The following is a 20,035-nucleotide window of genomic DNA, read 5'->3' as shown; positions in this document are numbered from 1 at the left end:
CTTATGAGATTTACTACTTGCAGTGAAATTACGAAGCGCACATACTTTTTTAATGGTGAAGCTCTAGAAACTGCAGAATCATTTAAATATCTAGGTGTTCATCTTTCCCCGACTTTGTCTTGGCATGTGGGTTGTATCGTTTCCGCTGCATGTAAATCTCTTGGCTTCATTCGTCGTACGCGTCGTCAGGCTAATAGTGATACCAAGCTTCTTGCATATACCACGGTACTTCATTCGGAGCTTGAGTACACCTCATTTATATGGAACCCGCACCAAACGCATCTTATTACCAAATTAGAATCCTTTCAGAACAAGGCAGCGCGATTTATTACAGGTAACTATTCACAACATTCAAGCATAGCCACAATAAAACATGATATAGGACTCATCCCATTGCAGACTAGAAGAAAGATATCTCGGTTAACTTTCTTCCCTCAGCTTTTTCATCACCCAAATATCTTCTTTCAGGCACACATTTTACCAGTCAAAAGAAAATTCCCAAAAAGTGATCACGAATTTATGGTCGAACAACCATTTGCACGTACTAAAACATAGGAGTTTTCATGTTTGCCCTTAGCCATTTCGGAATAGAATCGTCTCCCAAGTAATATAGCCAAAATAACTTAGTATATTATATTCAAAGAAACACTTAATGAAGCATTCAGAAATCAGAAACATTAACATTTCTTCATACGTTTCCTCAGACGTCAGAGGACGTAAGATTATTGTTTGTATAATGTAAGAATTATTGGCGTATGATGTTGTCGAATGAAAAGAGATGTAAAGGTTGCAAAGCATGTACGACTTCATATAAGGATATTCGACTTACATGCACGTTGCCTTATACCTTTGTATATCAATTGTTGTCCCTCCCCCTATGTAATGCCCAAACTGCGCCTTTAGGGTAAATAAATGAAAAAAAAAACACTGGGGGGAGGGCGGACGAGTTACAACAAATGATTGAGGACCTTAAGAGAGAGAGTATAAGAGTGGGGTTAAAGATTAATATGCAGAAGACAAAGATAATGATCAATAGCCGGGCAAGGGAACAAGAGTTCAGGATCGCCAGTCAGCCTTTGGAGTATCTGGACGTGAATTACTCACAGGAGACCCTGATCATGCGAAGGAAATTTACAGAAAAATGGTTTGGAGTGCATACGGCAGACATTGTTAGATCCAGACTAGAAGCTTACCACTGTCATTGAAAACAAAGGTGTACAATCAATGCATTCTACCGGTGCTAACATATGGGATGAAACTTGGAGATTGACAAAGGAGCTAAGACAAAGGAGTTAAGGACCGCACAAAGAGCGATGGAACGCAGAATGTTAAGCGTAACTTTAAAACTACAGGACGAGAGTGGTGTGGATCAGAGAGCAAATGGTGATAGCCGATATTCTGAACGACATTTAAAAAATGGAGCTGGGCAGGCCGTGTAATGGTTAGGTTAAATAACCGGTGGACCATTAGGGTTACAGAATCGATGCCAAGAGGAGGGAAGCGCAGTCGAGAACGACAGAAGACTAGGTGGGGTGATGAAATCAGGAAAGTCGCAGACACAAGTTCGAATCGGTTGGCACGAGACAGGGGTAATTGGAGATCACATGGAGGCCTTCGTCTTGCATACATAAAAATAGGCTGATGATGATGAATAACTTCAAAAAAAAGGCCCTTTCGCTCCTTCAGCGCGTCATAACGACAATATCAAAATTTACGTTTTAACAAGAGAAACGAGAATTTGTTGTATGGTTGGTAAAGTTAGCGGTAAGGGCGTAATTATCATTAATATTGTCGAAAGTTAACATTGCACGTTGTTCCTGTAAAGGGTGCACCACCGCAAATAAAAAAACGTTGAGGCAAAGCCAGCCTTTGGCACACTTTTGGGAACGTGATCGAGTTCGCTTGGAGCAAGCAAGGCACTCGCGAGGAAATCGTGTATGAAAGCTAAGTACGCCGGCGCCCACAAGAAGCGAGGATTTGTTGTAGAATAGGTAAAATTAACGTCCCAGGCGTAATTATCGCCAAGAATAACCACAATCTACCATACACTGCACCAGGCACGTACCGAAGCGGGGTTCCGCCCCCCCCCCCTCAAGCCCCCCACCACTCCTCACAAACATTCCTAAAGCGCTGACAAATGAATCTATTCGGCGGTCAACATTTTGCTGCCTTTTACAGCGAAAGCTGTATATGACTAACCTTCCGTAGTTTTTTCGGCGTCCGTCGATAGAAAAAATCATCATGCAGGCCGATCCTGGTGTCAGTTCAGAAAGGGTACAAGCTTAATGGTACATACCCCTGTGGGCTCGGGAACTTGTAAAACTCCCTTCGAAATTTTTGGGATGGTCCCACGTATGGGCTTAAAGCTTGGTTGACCTCCACCGCGGGTCGGCCCGGCATTGCAATACCGTCGGGATCGGCCCCCGTATGCGGAGGGCTCAACGCCTGCTTCACCTTTGTCGCGGGTCGGCCCGGCAGTGGTATTCAATGAGCTCGATGTCAGAAAAAATGTGCTGCCTTAGGCACTTTAGATATCGCTAAACAATATGACAGTGTAGAGCACGTAAACCTAATAAACGCGCTTCAGAATACATGTCTGCCAAATTATTTTGTCTCGTGGGTTTACGAATTTTCAAAGAGCAAGGAATTTTACTGCTCTCAATGCGGGTTGCCTTCATTAACGTATAAACAGTCACAAGAACTACCCCAAGAATTAGTCTCATCGCCATTGCTGTTTATTGTTTTACTGAGTACTCTACCTTTGCAGCAGGATGTGCATGTGTACATATACACCGATGACATCGTATATTTTGCTGCATCTGTAGATATACACGTATTGTACCAAACGCTACAGTCCTATATAAGTAGTCTTGAATTGTGGCTTGATGGCATTAATATTTCATATCGGAAAAAGCGCCACCCTAATTTTCCCTCAAGGAGTTGCTGTGTAAATTTCGATTATTTAACAATAAGAAAGTATTCCGCAGATCAACTCACTTAAATATCTGGGTGTCATATACACCTAAAAGCTTAATTGGAGTCCGCATATACAGGGTGTCCCAGCTAACTTGAGCCAAACTTTAAAATACGCAACTGTTACGTAGCTGAACAGAACCAAGGTATTCTTGTTTGCCCTCGCTTGGAGATCCTCAGATAATTTTTTGCAATCCACATAAATAGATAATTAGTCTCACTTAATTAATCATATTCTCAATTATGATAATTAGATTAGAAGTGTTCATGAGAAAATTGCAGAGTAACATGAAAAACTCCGGAAACAGCTTTCTGTTGCTCAATACGCTCTCCATAAAAATGTTTTTTCGAGCGTGAAAGAAGCCCACGCATACACGTAAAGTGCCTCGAGAAACCAGTCGCGCGGCAATTTTGCGTGTATTCGCGAACACAAAGCAACATTAACAGCGAAGCCTTGGCTTCAGAAACAGGGAATTTCCGTGCCATGGTCAGTAGACTGTTTGAGATGTGGAAAGCCTGAAACGGTCGAATATATATTCCTGGGTTCCGATGCAGTTTTTCTGTGGGAAGTACTACAGCGGACTTTAAAACGATCTACCTGTTACGCCTTACGGCATCGGCTTCATACCAACGAGCAACGTGGAACTAGTACCGTACGATATGTTCATGTTGCTAGTGTTGCATAGTCTTTGGAAGAGGCGTATGGCAGTGCGCCATGAACATATTCATATTCAGTCAGGGAGAGAACTTTATAAAAGTTTCATATTCATCATATTCGCGAATGTTTCAAAGTTATACCACGGATAAACCAGAATTCTACTGTTTGGTGGAAAAATTGAAGTGCCTGAAACGCTTTTAACTTTGCGCGTTAGCCCCAGCATGGCTACTCATTTATCTTTCTAGCCTTGTATTTCTTACAATGATTGTGCTGTATTTTCAAAACCGGCAATAAACAAATAAAGCCCTTTGGTTTAGGGGTATCATTCTCGCTTTGGGTGCGAGAGGTCCCGGGTTCACATCCGGGACGAGCCCATTTATATTTTTCGCTGCCAGTAACCACGTGAATGAATATTTAAATAAATCGAAGGATCATTATTATTTTGCTTTTCATTATGTTCATATTCTCTTCTCAGCACAGACGGGACCGAAGATGCCCACTTCTTTGTCTTCGTATTCTGCAGCTAGCCGAGATGTTGCGATAGCCTAAACGTGCCGCCATCGAAAAGCTACCGCGGCTCGTTGGTCTACAAAGTTTGTAACTGCGCCTTGACGTTATGAATATCATCAACATATTTACCCGGATGTAGACATTCAAGCTCGTGCAATTCACTCAGAAGTCTATGCAATGCTTTGTAAGTATTCTTTTTTTTCAAAGGCCAATATTGATGATTCTTCGATAGCTATCATTTTAGCTTCCGGTTTGAATAATTCCCACAAAGCAAAGACTAGCAAGTCCTTGCGGCATGACACATGAGCTATAAGCTCAGTAACACGATTTAAGAAACACTCACGTGAAAGTAATTGGTTATTAAACTTCCACAGCTCCCAGCACATACGCCGACTTTGATACCGACGGCTTCCAAACGATGTTGAGGCTAGGCAATGGTCACTAAAGAGTATAGGGTGCACAGTGTAACCATAAATAAGAGATAGCGCGCTAAGTGAAACGTGGATTCGATCAAGCCTTGCATGCGAGGTACCCTGGAAGTGCGTATATCGACATCTCGCGTTTTCATTTTCCCCAATGTCCACAAGCTGATAATCACATATCAGGTGTTGCAACGCATCACTACTTGGATCATGTCTCAGCTTCAGTGACGTACGATCTTGCGCGTTACATACACAATTAAAGTTTTCAAAGAGGACCAATGCACGATCAGTACAGAAATGATGTTCTAGAGATAAGAAGAAACGCTCGCGTTCACGTACCTTGTTCGGAGCATAAACACACACGAATCTACAGCTCACACCACTGATATCAATATCGCAACAAATTAGGCGCCCTTGGCTATTTGTAAACAAATGTAGCAAATCACATGGTAAATGTTTTCTAACAAATAACATACAACCTGTGGAAACGGCTACTACATGGCTGACACAAACAATATAGTCAGATAGGAATGGAGATAAAACTACTTCTATGTTTTCGTCGGATTCAATCTTTGTTTGTTGGATAGCAGCTCTATCTAATTTTCTGTTGCGTAACAAATGGAGAAGCTGTACTTGCCGTCTCTTACTTTGTTAGCCACGGATATTTAAAGTACCAAAATGGAAGGGAAGAGCGCCCGCCATGATTACCTATGTAGGTGCAGCGCTTAAACGCTGCTCCAGAGGCGTACCACTCCCTTCTTGATGAGGTGATGCACTATGGACCTTTTGGTGCACGTTAATACAGGGGCATCTGTAGGAGTAGGCGTTCCCCGGAGCGGTTTTGTGAACTTTGACATTTTGGGAACGCGAGCATCCTTTCCCGAGAGCGATAGATTGTCAGATGGCGCTGGATGCTTCTTAGCGGCCTCGCACATCGATCCAGATTCCACTGACGGTGGGCGATCTTGAACTGGTGGCGATTCCGCCCATGACACAGTTGGTTCGTCGTCAGGCGTCTTAGTCTCATCCTCGCTCGCAGGCTTCTGGCTAAGGCTATTGTCAGCCGATGACGGCTTAATCTGTTCTTGTCGATGAGTCTCAGGGAGTGTTTCACCAGTTGCATCCACAACTTCGCTCACGTCCATTAGATGATCGGTGATGGTATCATCCTCAGCTGGTCTATTTCCACGAAGCTTGTCAGCGTAGGTTCCGTTGCATGCATCTGCAGGGTGACCGTAGTGGTGACAGTTACTGCACCACGGTGTTTTACATTGTAGCCGGATATGCCCAACTCTATTGCACCGGAGGCAAAGTGGTGCTCGACCAGGAACCAAGGAAAGGCACTGGTGGCCGTATATGCTCAAGAGATGTGGTAGATTACTGGCAGAAACTCCGTCTTTCAATGTAAATGCTACGTCTCGATTAGTCGTTTGCGAGCCCTCCATGATGTCACACCGCAACATTTGTTTCGTGATGGACTGCACTGTGCCATATGGCTCTAGGGCTTCAACAATCCGTCTCTGTTTGAGTTGTGGGGGAAGCCAAAGAAGCTTCATCTTGCTATTTTTAAATTCCGGGTCTATGACAAACGAGAAGAATGGGGGTTAACCGGGGGGCCCGAAGAAGCCAACAAAAACACGCCAAGGACAATATAGGGGAAATTGCATGGCTTAATAAATGAAATAAGGGAACGATACATTAATGGAAATTAAAGTGGATGAAAAAACAACTTGCCGCAGGTGGGAACCCAACCTACAACCTTCGCGATTTCGCGTGCGCTGCTCTACCAATTGAGATGCCGTGGCGCCGTTTCTCCATCCACATTCTTGGGTATTTATGCATCCTAGAACCCTGGGAGTGTTAGCTAGCGCCACCACTCACAGACCTTGGCGGCGGACGTGGAACGTCCTTTTTGCCGCAGGGGTAACGAGAACGTTATCTTGTTGGGTGAAGGCAACCGGTCAGTAAACCCACACATGCTACCTGAAGGCATAAAATGTTGCCGGATTCGAGACCCTCGTTATGTAATAAACAAGAAGAAAGGGGGTTAACCAAGTGGCCCGATTTCTATGCTGTTTTTGTTTTTTCATCCACTTTAACTTCCGCATCAGATTCGTATTCAGGGCAGCGACCCTTTTGTAATTGTGCCTGGACGACCACCCCTCTGTCTGAGATGTAAGAAATCGGGCGATATAAGAAAGGATTGTCGTATCCCGCGGTGTTCTGCATGCCACAAATTTGGTCATGAAGCTGATGACTGCAGGAAAACTTACGCTACCATGACACGGGAAGATGGCGAGAACGACGACACAGATGCGCCCATGTACGAGGATGAAGCTGTAGAAACATTGCAGCCTCCTAACATTAATCTTTCCTCTTGGGTGCCTGAGCCTGAAACACCAACCACACAAAAAGAAACTAAGGAGGCCGACTCTCCAGTGAAGGCTGTGGTAGTTGCATCGCCTTTTGTCTCTGTAACAATGGATAAAATCTCGGGGGAGCCGGAAGAAGATTGCAATGTAGTGTTGTTTCAAGTTCCATGCTCTTCAGTGCTGGTGGAGTCGCCGACGCCGTCTGAAGTGGAACTAGAACTAGAACGCCCGAACTACAACTAGAACGCCCGAATCCAGCAGAACTAGAACGCCCAAAGACGCCCGTGGCGCCTGACGACGCAATCTCGGCGATGGAAGCAGAAATTGTGGACTTAGGAGCGTAACGTCCCAAGACGCCAGTGGCGTCTGAAGCCCCGCCCCTACCGATGGAAGCGGAGTCGCCAGCGGCGTACCGTTCCCTGGAGTCTGAGCCGGAGGACGCAAGCAAAAGGGCTACAAGGATGCCTGGGCTTGGTTCGGACGAGGATGAAGGCACGTCAGGGAGCATTACAGAGATGAGAAGCCCGGTGCGAAAAGTAAAATCAAAAGCGGCCAAGAAGAGAAACGGTGTTACCACGGCTCCTCGGATACTGCCCGTGGAGAAACGTCACAAGCGCTCCTTGTGACCTATAAAGATCACGCCTCGAAGATATGCATCATTGGCCGGAGTAACGGCAGTTTTATCACTATCACTTACTTAAAGCTAGCAATCTTTAACTGCGTGAGCTTGGTCGCACGCGGGAGGAAGCAGTGGTTTCTAAATCTGCTACTGCAAGAAAATGTTGGCATTGTGTCAATTCAGGAGACAAAACTTTCATCGAGTGTGCAGTTGGAAGAGATGGACCACTTCGTTCGCAACCATTACTCGTTTCATTTTTCGCCTGCTTGTGGTTACAGTGGAGGGACGGCAGTTTTGGTAAAGAAACACTCAGCGGTACTAGTATACTCCGAGCGGGACAAGGACCGAAACGGCCCAACATGTAGTGTGGATTTGTTATACCGGAATTAACGATACAAGCTCATTTCGATTCATGCTCCGAATGACGGATCGCTACGAAAAGAATTCTTTTCTGGCCTAAAGCAGTATCTTGACTCACCATGCCGTACCACATTTGCCGGAGACTTTAATTGCGTTTTACGTGCTTCTGACTGTTCGAAAAAGCGATCTCCAGATACCAGCCTAGCAGAGCTCAGGAAGTATTTTAGAGATTATGACTTCCAGGATGTTACAGAACTTGTGCCAGGAGATAATGACGGTTTTACACATTGGCAAGGGGACTGTCATTCAAGGCTTGATCGGTTTTACGTGTCTAGCGACCTCTCATGGTACAACGCGCGTTATAAGGTGCAACCTGTTGCATTCACAGATCATGCATTTGTCACAGCCATATTTGAAGAAAAGGAAAGAGCAAGAAAGAGTCACAAAGAGTGGCAGTTGTGGAAGCTGAACGAGAGTCTGCTGGATGCCAAATAAATATTCGGTAGCATTAGGAATCTAATCAAGGAAAAAAACGAAAGCAGGAAAGGTAGACGCGATATTGTGGGAAAAGATAAAAGAAGAATGTAAGATGTTTCTAGTTGCAAAAGGACAGGAAAAAGCAGCACTGAAGAAGAGCGAAAAGCTCAGCTTGATACGAACTCTCAGAAATCTAATCGAAGCCGAAAACTGTCACCCGGGTACCCTCACAGAAGATATCAAAGAGTGCAAAGGCCAGCTGCTGTCAATCTTGGAGAAGGAATATATAGGTGCTTATATATAGGAATATATAAGTGGATCCGGTCTAGGACGGAATCACGGCAGAGAGATGAGGAACCGCTCAAGATTTTTAAGACAAAAAAAAGGACACCGTGGCAGGAAAAACAGAATAGAAGCAATACTAAGGGGCGACAGCATTCTCAAATCACAAAAAGACATCGAGGCTGCTTTTACTCAAGCATACAAGGGCCTCTTTGAATACGGAAGTAACACATGCGACCATGAACTCTTGCAAAAGTATGCTTCAACGTTAAAGGAACCCTAAAGCGAAACAATAAATCAGTTTAGACTAATGAAGCATTGTTTGAGAACCCTGCAGGCAGTCATTAAAAATAGTTTGATTATTAGATTAGAAAATGAAGGTCCAAGTATCAGTATTTGAATTTCTCGCCGAAACCCCAGCGCCGGTACGTCAGCGTGACGTCAGGGATTCCAAAGTATGTTTGTGCATTTGGGCTGCGTTGGCTGAATAAAGGTTCCCGAAACTTGCCCTGTTTAATTTGGTTCCTTTAGAACACATAGTAGTCAATCTGTACCGCTATATATAATTATTAGGCCCTAGAAGGTGCCATCAAAATCCAAGACGTCACAGCCCCAAGGTGCGGGTACTTAAGTAGGCGTCGCCACACGTATGTCGTTCTTGCGCTGTTTCTGGCTTACCAAATGTCTTATCGTTGCAAGAGTGGTGTTTTTGGCGTTGTAGAACAGTAATTTACTGATGCAGAAGAAATCCTTTTTCCCTTTAGTGTCCCTGTATATATGACGAGACAAAACATCAGACGGATGAGTATATATCAGAATGCGAAATAGAATGGGCCATACAGAAGCTAAAACCAAGAAACTCGCCAGGAGTAGATGGTCTCAGCACTGCCTTGTACAAGAAAATTTCAGCGGAATTAGTCCCAATATTACGCGACGTGTACGATGATATTTTGAAGCGAGGATTCCTGCCGCCATCTATGCGATGAGGTCTTACTGTCTTACTGCCAAAGAAGCAGTAAAGGCAAATGCCGACAGTGAGCTATCTCCGCCCCATTAGTCTTTTAACGACCAATTACAAAATTTTTGCTAAAATAATAGCTAGACGACTGGACTTTGCCCTTGTATCAGTTATACTGAGAGACAGTTACGGCACTGCACTTCTCTCTTCCTCTCCTTCAAAAATCACTACACACACACACACATCAGTTATACGGAACCATCATACTTATGGCATCAAAGGACGTCGCATCAGTCACAACTTGCATGCCATGAGGATACTGCGCGAAGCTACCTCCGTTGATGGATCCAGGGCAGCGGTTTTGCAAGTGGATCTGAGCAAGGCTTTCGATAGAGTAACACATGACTTTCTCTTCAGCTTGCTTAGGGCATGCAACATAGGGGTCGGCTTCTAAAATGCTTAGGTGTCTGCTACAGACAAGTGACGACGCGACTGGTAATCAACGGGCGAACAACTCCGACAATAGAGCTCAACAGGTCCGTTAGGCAAGGATGCCCCATGTCACCAGTTCCTTTTTTCTCTGTACTTGGGACACATGTGCCGAACAATTCTGAACGACAGTGAAAACAGGCTTCAGTTTCGCAGATACTCCTCTGAAAGTGCTCGCCTACGCTGACGACCTCACGCTTGTGGGTGCCTCTAGAGAGGAAATCCGCCAAGGAGGGCAGCATTTCGTGGACTTCTGTAATGTTTCTGGTGCTAAAGTGAATCGAGAAAAAGTGCGCAGGTGCATGGCTAGGTGCATGGGACTTAAAACCAACTAACTTCCTAGAGGGGAAGTGGACGTCTGAAATCATCAGCTACCTCGGTGTGTGTTTTGATACTGCCAACCTACAGAATGGACAAAATACAATTCGAAGTGGTATACTCGCGGCAAAAGTACAACAGTGGCACGGGAGAACGGTTCCGCTTATGAACAGAGCCTTTGTGTGTAACACTGTTTTCTTTCCAGCTATGTTACTCAGCGCAGGTGGTGCCCTGTTTGCCGGCACAGGTGAATCGATTACATAGATTTTGCGCAACATATATTTGGGAGTCACGGTTTGAGCGCATGAGGCGCAGTAATTTATTCTTAAGTAAGGCAAAAGGAGGCCTAGGGCTGGTAAACGTAGAGGTAAAACTCAAAGTTCAGAGGTACCTATTTTTCGAAAACCAAACCCATCATATTATACGTCATTCTTTCAAACAATTAGGAGGGGGGTACTTAGACGAGTGGATAATTGGCGTCCAGGGAGTCCCAGGAGCCCGCACCCTAAGATTCTACAGGGAGGTGGAGCAGGCCGCTCGCTTCTTCAAGCAGCGTTTTTCTCAAGAGTACCTAAACAGTGTAAAACGGAAGAGCCACTACTGGAACACTATAGATATGCTATTCCCATCACCACTATATCGGTCTAGAGCTGGAAGCCAGCTGGAGTCTGACGTTTTCAAGCGTCTACCAAAATATCCTGTAAAAACAGCGATTAAGGATTTCTTTGTTAGGATGCATGTCTAAGTTTTACCTGTAAAAACATGGCTACGTAACAAAGATTTTTTCGTGCCATGGTCAACGGACTGCCTGCTCTGCCCCTATACAGAATCGTGGCAGCACATATATTGTTTTTGTACAAATGCAGTACACTTTTGGCACAACATACGAATTGTGTTTGACGTGCAGATATACCCAAATTGGGATAACGTAAAATTTCTGACACTGGAAGATGACAAAAATAACACCAGTGTTGAAACCCTGTTATTGCTAGGTTTGTATGCAATTTGGAGATCACGAACTGACTACGACCAAGCTCTAGAAAACGCGAAACCTGCGTGGATGCACTTTTGTGATGCTTTTGAGTATACAAGTTCGTTGCTGGGCGGCGAAGATGAGTTAAGCAAGAGAGGGCAGGTGTGGCAGGTGTGGCAGAACCACCTGCAGCAAAGACGAGTATTTATATAGATGTGGGATTCTCTGTGTATGTGTGTGTGTGTGTGTGCTAGAAAAGCTGTAAAAGAAGAACGCTTTAGTGCATGGTACCTGGTAGGTTTAAAAAAAGAAAGAAAAAGAAGGAAGTTGCAGAATGAATAAGGAAAGGCTCGTTGGTGTAGGGGTATGATTCTCGCTTTGGGTGCGATAGGTCTGGGTTCGAATCCCAGACGAGCCCGTTATTATTTTTTTCTTTTTACTGTCAGCCGACATATAAAGAAATGTTTAACTAAATAAATTATGCGGTTTTACGTGCCAAAACCCCCTTCTGATTATGAGGCACGCCGTAGTGGAGGACTCCGGAAATTTCGACCACCTGGGGTTCTTTAACCTGCACCTAAATCTATGTACACTGGTGTTTTCGCGTTTAGCCCCCATCGAAATGCGGCCGCGTGGCCGGGATTCGATCCCGCGACCTCGTGCTCAGCAGCATAACACCATAGCCACTGAGAAACCACGGCGGGTATGTTTAACTAAAACCGAAGAACATTGTCTATTCTTTTTTTTTCAGTATGTTCCTACTCTCTTCTAAGCAAACACGTGAACAAAGATGCCCACTTCTTCGTCTTCGTTTTTGCAGAGAGCCAAGATGTTACGATACTGTAAACGTGCCGCAAATGGGAAAAGGCATCGGCTTCGTATTCATTTCATTCATTTCATTCATTTATTTATCCAAATTTCTTTGTACAGGGTGGATTTACTGGTCAATCTAAGCACGCAGTGCTTGTAAAATGACCAGGCAGTTGGTGAAACAACATATTAAATTCATATTACCACAATTAATACATTCTCTCGCACATATACACTGAACACCGTCCAATGCAGTAAACAAAAACAAACAAACAAACAAAAAAAAACATTTTGAGTTCCTGTTTCATTACACAATGTTGTCAAGAAAAATATCAAAGTCAAAACAAAGTCAAAACATCAAAGCGATACATAAATACACCAGTCACTTACAGGACTACAACTCAATTCTTTAAACTGCTGAATTCAAAATTATACACAGGTATCGAAGCAAGAACAAACAAAAGTTGAAAACAAAGCCGGTAAACAATTCCGTATGAGTCAACTGGCTTTACCTACTAAATGTTTATTGAGCTTGCACACCAATTTCTGATCGCTTTATTCATTTTTCGTTTCGTGTTTATTGTACATAATTCATCACTCAATTGATTAAATACTGAAGGGACATAGTAGTTCCGGGTTCTTTTTCCATAGTGAGTGTAGACACGTGGTTTCACGTACCTCTCAGTTTGTCGCAATGTCACGTTCTTTTTTACGGCAACCCTGAATTCTTTGCTGAAGTAGTGATTCTTCAAAACTACATAATTAAATAGTTCTTTCACTGGTAGTATACCCAGGGCTTGGTATTTTTCCCTTGTACCTGCGCTATCTAACGCTGTACCGTAGGTTATGCTCTTGACTATTTTACGAATTACGCGATTAGTTTCTTGTTTTTTTGTTTTCAGAGCAAGTGCCGTATAATGTAATGCCATACATAAGTAAAGACTCAGCTAGCGCCTTAAATACAGTAAGCTTTACTTTAAATGGAGCTCTGCCTCGAAGGTGATACATCATGGCAGCAATTGATCTTAGCTTTTTACATATGTATTTAACGTGACTATTCCAATTAAGACATTGATCGAAATGCACACCTAAATACTTTACAGTTGATTCGAGTGGCAAAGGTAGGCAGCGGCATGAATTACAGTCTGACGAATGCAAAAAAATCCTCCTATTAATTGTGATAGCTTTGTGGGGATTCTTAAAACAAACTAGCTTTGTTTTCCCTTTATTTATGTAAATATAATTTTCCTGAAACCAATCACATAATTTAACAATATCACTTTGTAGTTGTTCGAACCCTGTATCAATGTTCGCAACATCTATTGTAATCGCAGTGTCGTCCGCATACTGGAAAATTTTAGAATGTAATGGTAGAAGGCTGAGGTCTGTAACATATACGGTATGTTAAAAAGCAGGGGTCCTAACGTACTACCCTGAGGTACTCCATAGTTTAGCGACTCCAAACTGCTATATGTTTCTCCTAACCTAACACACTGAAATCTGTCAGCAAAATAACTAGAAAAAAACTTAATGAAGTGTCCCCGAAAACCCAGATATTGCAACTTTTTCATCATAATGTTATGGTCTATGGTATCGAAAGCTTTTGTTAGATCTAACATTAAAGCCAGGACCACTCGGTTATTTTCTATCGAACGGTTGATGTAATCGGATAGCTCATCTAGCAAAGAAGTTGTATTTTTATTCTGTGTGAAACCAAATTGCGCATTATTGTTCAGTGAAAATCGATCTCAGAACGACAGCAGCACGGATGCTACATGCTTTTCCATTATGTGGGCAAGCGCTGAAAGGATAGAAATCGGTCTGTAATTTCCGCAGTCATTCTTTTTTCCGTTTTTGTATATTGGCCTAACAACAGAAATTTTCATTTCTTTCGGTATATCTCCAGTTTGAAATATTCCGTTTAGAATTTTTAATAATACGTCTTTTAGTTCCTTAAAATTACTACGGAGGTCTCGATTACGAATCTTATCAAAACCCGGAGGCTTCCATTCCTTCAAACCCTTGATGATATTCCATAATTCGACTTCAGATATTTCTGGCAGAAAAGCTGTGTTCGCGCATGTGCGTTTAGGTTTGTATTCGGTGTGCCCATCGCGACTTGTTGCTCTTAGTTTTTCCGCTGCATGCAAGAACGTGTCATTGAACTTATCACACATTACTTCCGTGTCTACTGTGGGGAAGTTCTTTTTTATCACGCCTTCAACGCATGCGTGTTTCGATCGGCCCATCAGGTCGTTTACCAATGCCCACGTTTTCTTTACGTCATTTTTATTTAACGAGAATTCTCGTGAGAGGTATCTTCGTTTCGCAAGTCGCAATTTCGCTGTCACCAGATTTCTTAGTGAACAGTATTCTGCTCTTTTCGTTATATCGTGCGGTTCTTTCTTGCTTTTCTGCCATGCTTTGTCCTTAAGGTAGCACAATTCTATGATATCTGGCGTGATCCATTTACTGTCAGGCTTTCTCTTCTTCACCTTTACTATTTTAGTGGAACCTTCGTAAATCCTATTGAATGTTTCAATAAGGCTACTGTACATGGCTAAGTGATCAAGCGGTAAGAGTGCACTCCAGTTTGTATTTTTGATTTTTGTGTCAACTTGTGCATTATCGATAATAGTTCTTGTAACCAAAGCCTTTCCTTTCGTTATTGGTTGTTCAGACATAATTGCTAACATGACAAAATAATGGTCAGCCAGTTTGTGCTTAACGACTCCGGATGTATACCGCTGGTTGGTTAATCGAAGGATGATGTGGTCAATGCACGATTTGGAAATTTTTGAGCCCAAGTATTCCTCTCTTGTGTACTCATGTATTGCGTTGTATAACCCATGTTCAGCTAGCAAATTAAGGTAATCAGTTACAGTTCTTTGAGACTCTTGGAAGATATCTATATTTATATCGCCTACTAAAATCAGGTGTTTCTCGTTCATATACTTATTTAGTAAAAGCTGCAGTTCCTCGATATATTTGTGTGTATTCAAGTTTGGCGGCCGATAGATAATACACAGAGTGTACGTAGTGTCCACTTTACTAATCGACAAGTTGAGCAGCTCGGCATTATCAAATTTTACCTCAATACTGTATGACAACCAGCTATCTTTCACAAACACCAAAACACCTCCACCTTTCCTATTTTCCCGACATACGGCATATTGCGAGTAGCCTCTGAGGCAATACAAACTTAACCTTTCCGCTGTAATGTTGATTTCAGACAGCGCAATGACATCCACATCAGGCATTGTTTGCAAATACGCACACAAGTGATCCCAATTTTTCTGCAGGCTACGAATGTTCACGTGTAGTAATTTTAGCTCTTCATGCAGTGTTTCTTCCCTTAATGTTTCGAGGATATGCTTATCCCATTCGCTGAAGGATTCAAATGACCCCATTAGTTTATTTTTGCAAGATCAGCCACGCTATTGACACTAACTACATTAGAACCTGCTTCCTTCCTGACCAACACCTTGCCGTTCTTTGTCCAGACAAATCTGTACCCTTTCTCTTTCGCCAGCTGTCGAGTCTGCCAAAATAAGTGTCCTTGGATTTTGGTCAGATTATCATTCAGGAATATTTTCTCAGCCCTGAGAGTGTTCTTTTTGGATATCCAGAGATCTTTGGTTGCTTGGTCGGTGAATCTGACAATAATTGGTGTGATTTTACCTTGACGTGGTTTCAACCTGTGCGCTGCTTCCAAGGAATGTCGTTCTAGCGCCGGAATGTCAAGTTTATTGCTAAGGTTCACCAAGACCTGGAATAGGTCTTCCTTTGGCGATTCGGGAATGCCATGAATCTCAATATTTTTCCGGCGCGAGTACAGCTCTGCTATTTCGATGCTATCTCTTATGCGAGCAACTTCAGCATCCTTTTCAGTAAGCCGTTTCTCAAGTTCCTCGGTTTTTGCCTTTAGTTTACAGATCTCAGTTTCCTGGGAGCCGATTTTGGCAAGAAGTTCATCATACTTTTTTGACAGCAGTTCCATGAAGCTTTCTATTGATTTCGTCGTTACGTTTTGCTTGTCAACTTTCTTATCAACACTATCTAACTTGCACAAAACTTTGGCTAATTTCTGATCCAAGCTTTCAACTTTTTGAGCCGCAGCACTTAGCTGCTGAGGCTCCTTGCCGCTTTCGGGGTTTTGGTCACTTGCATTGCTGCTGTCTGAATCCGAATATTCAGTTTCCTCATCTGCGCATGACTGACATTTCCAGATGTCAATGTCACCTTGTTTCATACCTTTAAATCCTTTTTCCTGAATGCCTGAGCACTTGCCCAGATGGTAACAATGTTTACAGCGAAAACGTAACAAAAACTGCTCTTTGCCAAGCTTCTTCTGGCATGCAAAACACTCTCGTTCCGCCATAACTTCTTCGAAAGGGCTAGCACACTACAATACTAAATTATTTCAATACGGCAGTCAGTCCAGTGGAGCATGAGGTACAGGCAAGTGTGTCTCATTGAGGCACAATTTTCTTACCTATAACAAAGAAAACACGGTCAGAGCTCGGTCGCTGCTCCAAGGTAGATGTACTGGTAGCGAAGGCTCCATAGACGCCCATTGGTCCAAAAAATGGCGGCTCGTGGGCACTCCAGCACCCCCTGGATTTTGGGGGGCAAACTATGCAAACGTGACGTAGAATGACGTCACGCATACGTATGCTTTTGGCGCGAATTATAAAGCGGTATTTCTGTAGAATCCGCGTTTTCGAGCCCGTACCTCTCGAAGGTTGCTGCCTTTCGGCACGCCCCAACCTTTGCCAGTCAAATGTGCTCGAGTTCCTGCTAGTTATGGCCTTGTTAATGTGCAATTGGGAACGCAATGAAAGTGACTGGTAAAGGAGGGGCAGCATAGAAAGGCAGCAACACTTCCAGACACTGGCGAAGCATGCATGATTCGTAGTGCAAATACTGGTGCTAGTACTTTTGAGAGCTTTTGAGTACAGCAAGGTATGATGCACAAAGCACTGGCTCAAGTGCACAGTTCGCAATAGAGTACGGCAAGTATGGTTTTCATAGTTTCATATTCATTGTTTATTGCAGCAACCAAACAAATACAGTCACAAAGCACACCCTTGGCACACAAAGAAAAATTCCTGTCACAGGCAGCACAAGCAGTATTGTTTAAGTTGGCTAATCATCTCAATAGTCACAGTGCAGATAGGAAAAAGCCCTGAAGTGCCACGAACGTTGTCAGTTAGGAAATTGAAAAGTATAGAAAACAATGCTACGACAGCTTCAATTGAAGCAAACATAACATGACATAAGTAGGCGCATCAACACAGACCATAGAGCACACTGGGATTATTCTTCACATTTAATTTCTTCAGCTGAAAGAATATAGCAGGTGCGTTTACATCTGCAAGGCAATGTTAAAGCCAGCTTTAGCACCCTCAAACGAGCTCAACGTAGGAGCAAATACCATACATTGAGCCGGCGTACCATCTCCAGAGTACTTCTAGTCGTTAGCCGGATCAATTTGAAGTAATTTTACGTCAACAAAAGTACACATGAAGTACAGCGTACAGTGAAGTGCAAGGACATTCGCGGGGCAGTAAAGCATGTAATCAGTGTACTGTACGCTACAATATAGCCAGATAAAAGTCCAGCGGGAATCGGTGTAGCGTGACACCAATGGTACTATCCATGCTGTCGCAGTGTACCACGGAGCATCGTTTCTTCACATGCCGCAAGCTCATCTTGAAATGAAGCGCTAAGCGCTTCAAATGAAGAGCGCGAAGCGTGCAAAGACGGAAAAAGACTTCGCACTGGCCGCACGCCGAAGGAAACGACAAAACCGAGAAAACTGCCGCAGCGTGGCAGCGGGCTGCAAATCTTACCGAACGGTGACAAAGAAGCGACGTGCAAGGACGACGAAAACTTCGCAAAAGGAGCATTTTGAGACCGGCGAGCTAAATTTATACGCTTTACCAGGCGCGCCATCGCAGACAGCTGGCGATAAGAAATCGCTCCGTAAGCTCCCGCCACTGTGGCCGGGTTAGCCGGGTATCGAAACAAGGCCTGCAAAGACGCGCTGTAATGCACCGCACACTCATGAATAGGGGGCAGGTCAAGAGTGTTGCAAAAATACAAAATTTGCCAGGTTTTAATAAAATGACTTACCTCTTTCATAAAACAAGGTGCTAATATATTTTTTCTTTTCTATTGGCAGATTACATTCCAATTTTGTAGCTTTATCATTTCTTTATATGAGTGTTTTGCCCCCCATCCTCTGGTTGTGCTGCAGTCGCGCTAAACCACTTTTAGGCCCAGCCTTCGCCACCACTTTAAATCCGCCTTGGCTGCTCCACCGGACTGCGGGGCGTTCTTCTTCTGAGCGTCCTTTTGTAGCCCGTAGAACCCGTGGTTTGTGACGTCAGCGCCGCCCCCTTTCGCGGCGTTATCGTCCCGTTGTCATCCGCCCTTGCTTGGTCCAGATGCCCGCGCAGATATCTGCCGCAGGCCTAGCACATCGACGCTTCCATGGTCATCGGGCGATGCGGCGGTTCCACGGCTCGGAGCTATATAACAAAGAAAACACGGTCAGAGCTCGGTCGCTGCTCCACCGGACTGCTTTCTTTTCTTAAGGGACCAAAGTGACATATTTGTGCGTGCTGTTATTCAAGTGAGCTTGAGTTCTTCCTTGCCTGAGTGGGTTGTCTCATCAACAAATGAACAAACTCGAACACCAATCAGCTTTCTGAGGGAAGTTGTTATGTCCTTTTCTTTACTGAAAGCGCATTTTTAGAATGAATTTTTGACTTCTGAGACGCGTTAGGAACTTTATAGTGATCTCGTCAATCTTTTCTTGCCGCATCCTGTTTACCGTACGATGTACAACTTAGGGCCTGAACGCAATGTGCTGAAACGCGTTAAAATGCCGGTTAGATCTTCAGTGAAAACCTTCTTTCTTCAATTGCATTCGGACACTCTCCTTGTGAAGCCATGGCTACAAAGCAAGGGCTTCTTTGTTCCATGGTCTGTTAACTGCATCATATGTAAGAAACCTGAAACTATTGAGCACATCTTCTAGGATTGCCATGACTCCGTTTTCTTGTGGGATGTTCTTAAACGAACTATGAAGAAAGAACGGCCGTTAAGTCTTTTCGGTATTCGGTTCTTAGCATGTGCAGACACAGGGGGAGTGCCGGCTGACTTGATAACGCGTTTGTGTATGAGCAGCGTGTTTAAAACGCGTATGGATGTCAGGAATACCCGCGTAGATGAAAGGTCTGCGAGGGAACACCTAAGTGAAAGTCTTAGGTACACGCGTGATGCCCTCCAGCACATGACTGAACTGCCAGAGTGGTTTCAGGAGCTTGACACTTTGGTGTGTGGGATATCCTCTTTGAGGATCTTTGAAATATGTACAGTTTCTCGAAATGATGTAATGTTTTTTTTTTCTGCACCAAGTGACATACTTTGTACGCGTTTGCGTGTTGTAATGAAGGTAATATAGAGTGAAAGGCTCGTTGGTCTAGGGGTACGATTCTCGCTTAGGGTGCGAGAGGTCCCGGGTTCAAATCCCGGACGAGCCCGTTATTTCTCTTTTTACTATCAGTCGGTATATGAATAAGTGTTTACTTAAAACCGAAGAACATTATAGATTGTTTTTTCAGTATGTTCCTATTCTCCTCTCAGCCCAAGCGTGATCAAAGATGCCCACTTCTTTGTCTTCGTTTTTGCAGACAGCCAAGATGTTACGATACTGTAAACGTGCCGCAAGTGGGAAGCGACGTCGGCTCGTTGGTCTAGATTCTACTTCCGGCCGTGATAGTAAACGGACGCGTGTGGAATGT

At 43.7% G+C, this 20,035-nt stretch overlaps 1 protein-coding gene and 1 non-coding gene across 2 annotated transcripts in view; one reads left to right on the top strand and one right to left on the bottom strand.

The window, feature by feature from the left end:
* The window catches only part of LOC135918208 (uncharacterized), a 64,594-nt gene extending 47,847 nt beyond the window's left edge, over window positions 1–16,747 (bottom strand). The window contains exon 1 of the mRNA XM_065451891.2: window positions 16,717–16,747. The gene's annotated coding sequence lies outside the window, so the exon portion shown is untranslated. The remainder of the gene's footprint in view (window positions 1–16,716) is intronic.
* Window positions 16,748–19,702: 2,955 nt separating this feature from the next.
* On the top strand, window positions 19,703–19,774 carry TRNAP-AGG (transfer RNA proline (anticodon AGG)). The gene has a single exon. It is a non-coding gene; the product is annotated as a tRNA-Pro (tRNA).
* The last annotated feature ends 261 nt before the right edge of the window (window positions 19,775–20,035 follow it).

The sequence above is a fragment of the Dermacentor albipictus genome, chromosome 1 (genome assembly GCF_038994185.2).
Source record: "Dermacentor albipictus isolate Rhodes 1998 colony chromosome 1, USDA_Dalb.pri_finalv2, whole genome shotgun sequence".
Lineage (NCBI taxonomy): Eukaryota > Metazoa > Arthropoda > Arachnida > Ixodida > Ixodidae > Dermacentor > Dermacentor albipictus.
Note: the sequence above shows the minus strand (reverse complement) of the source record. Positions and strands in the feature narration are given on the sequence as shown.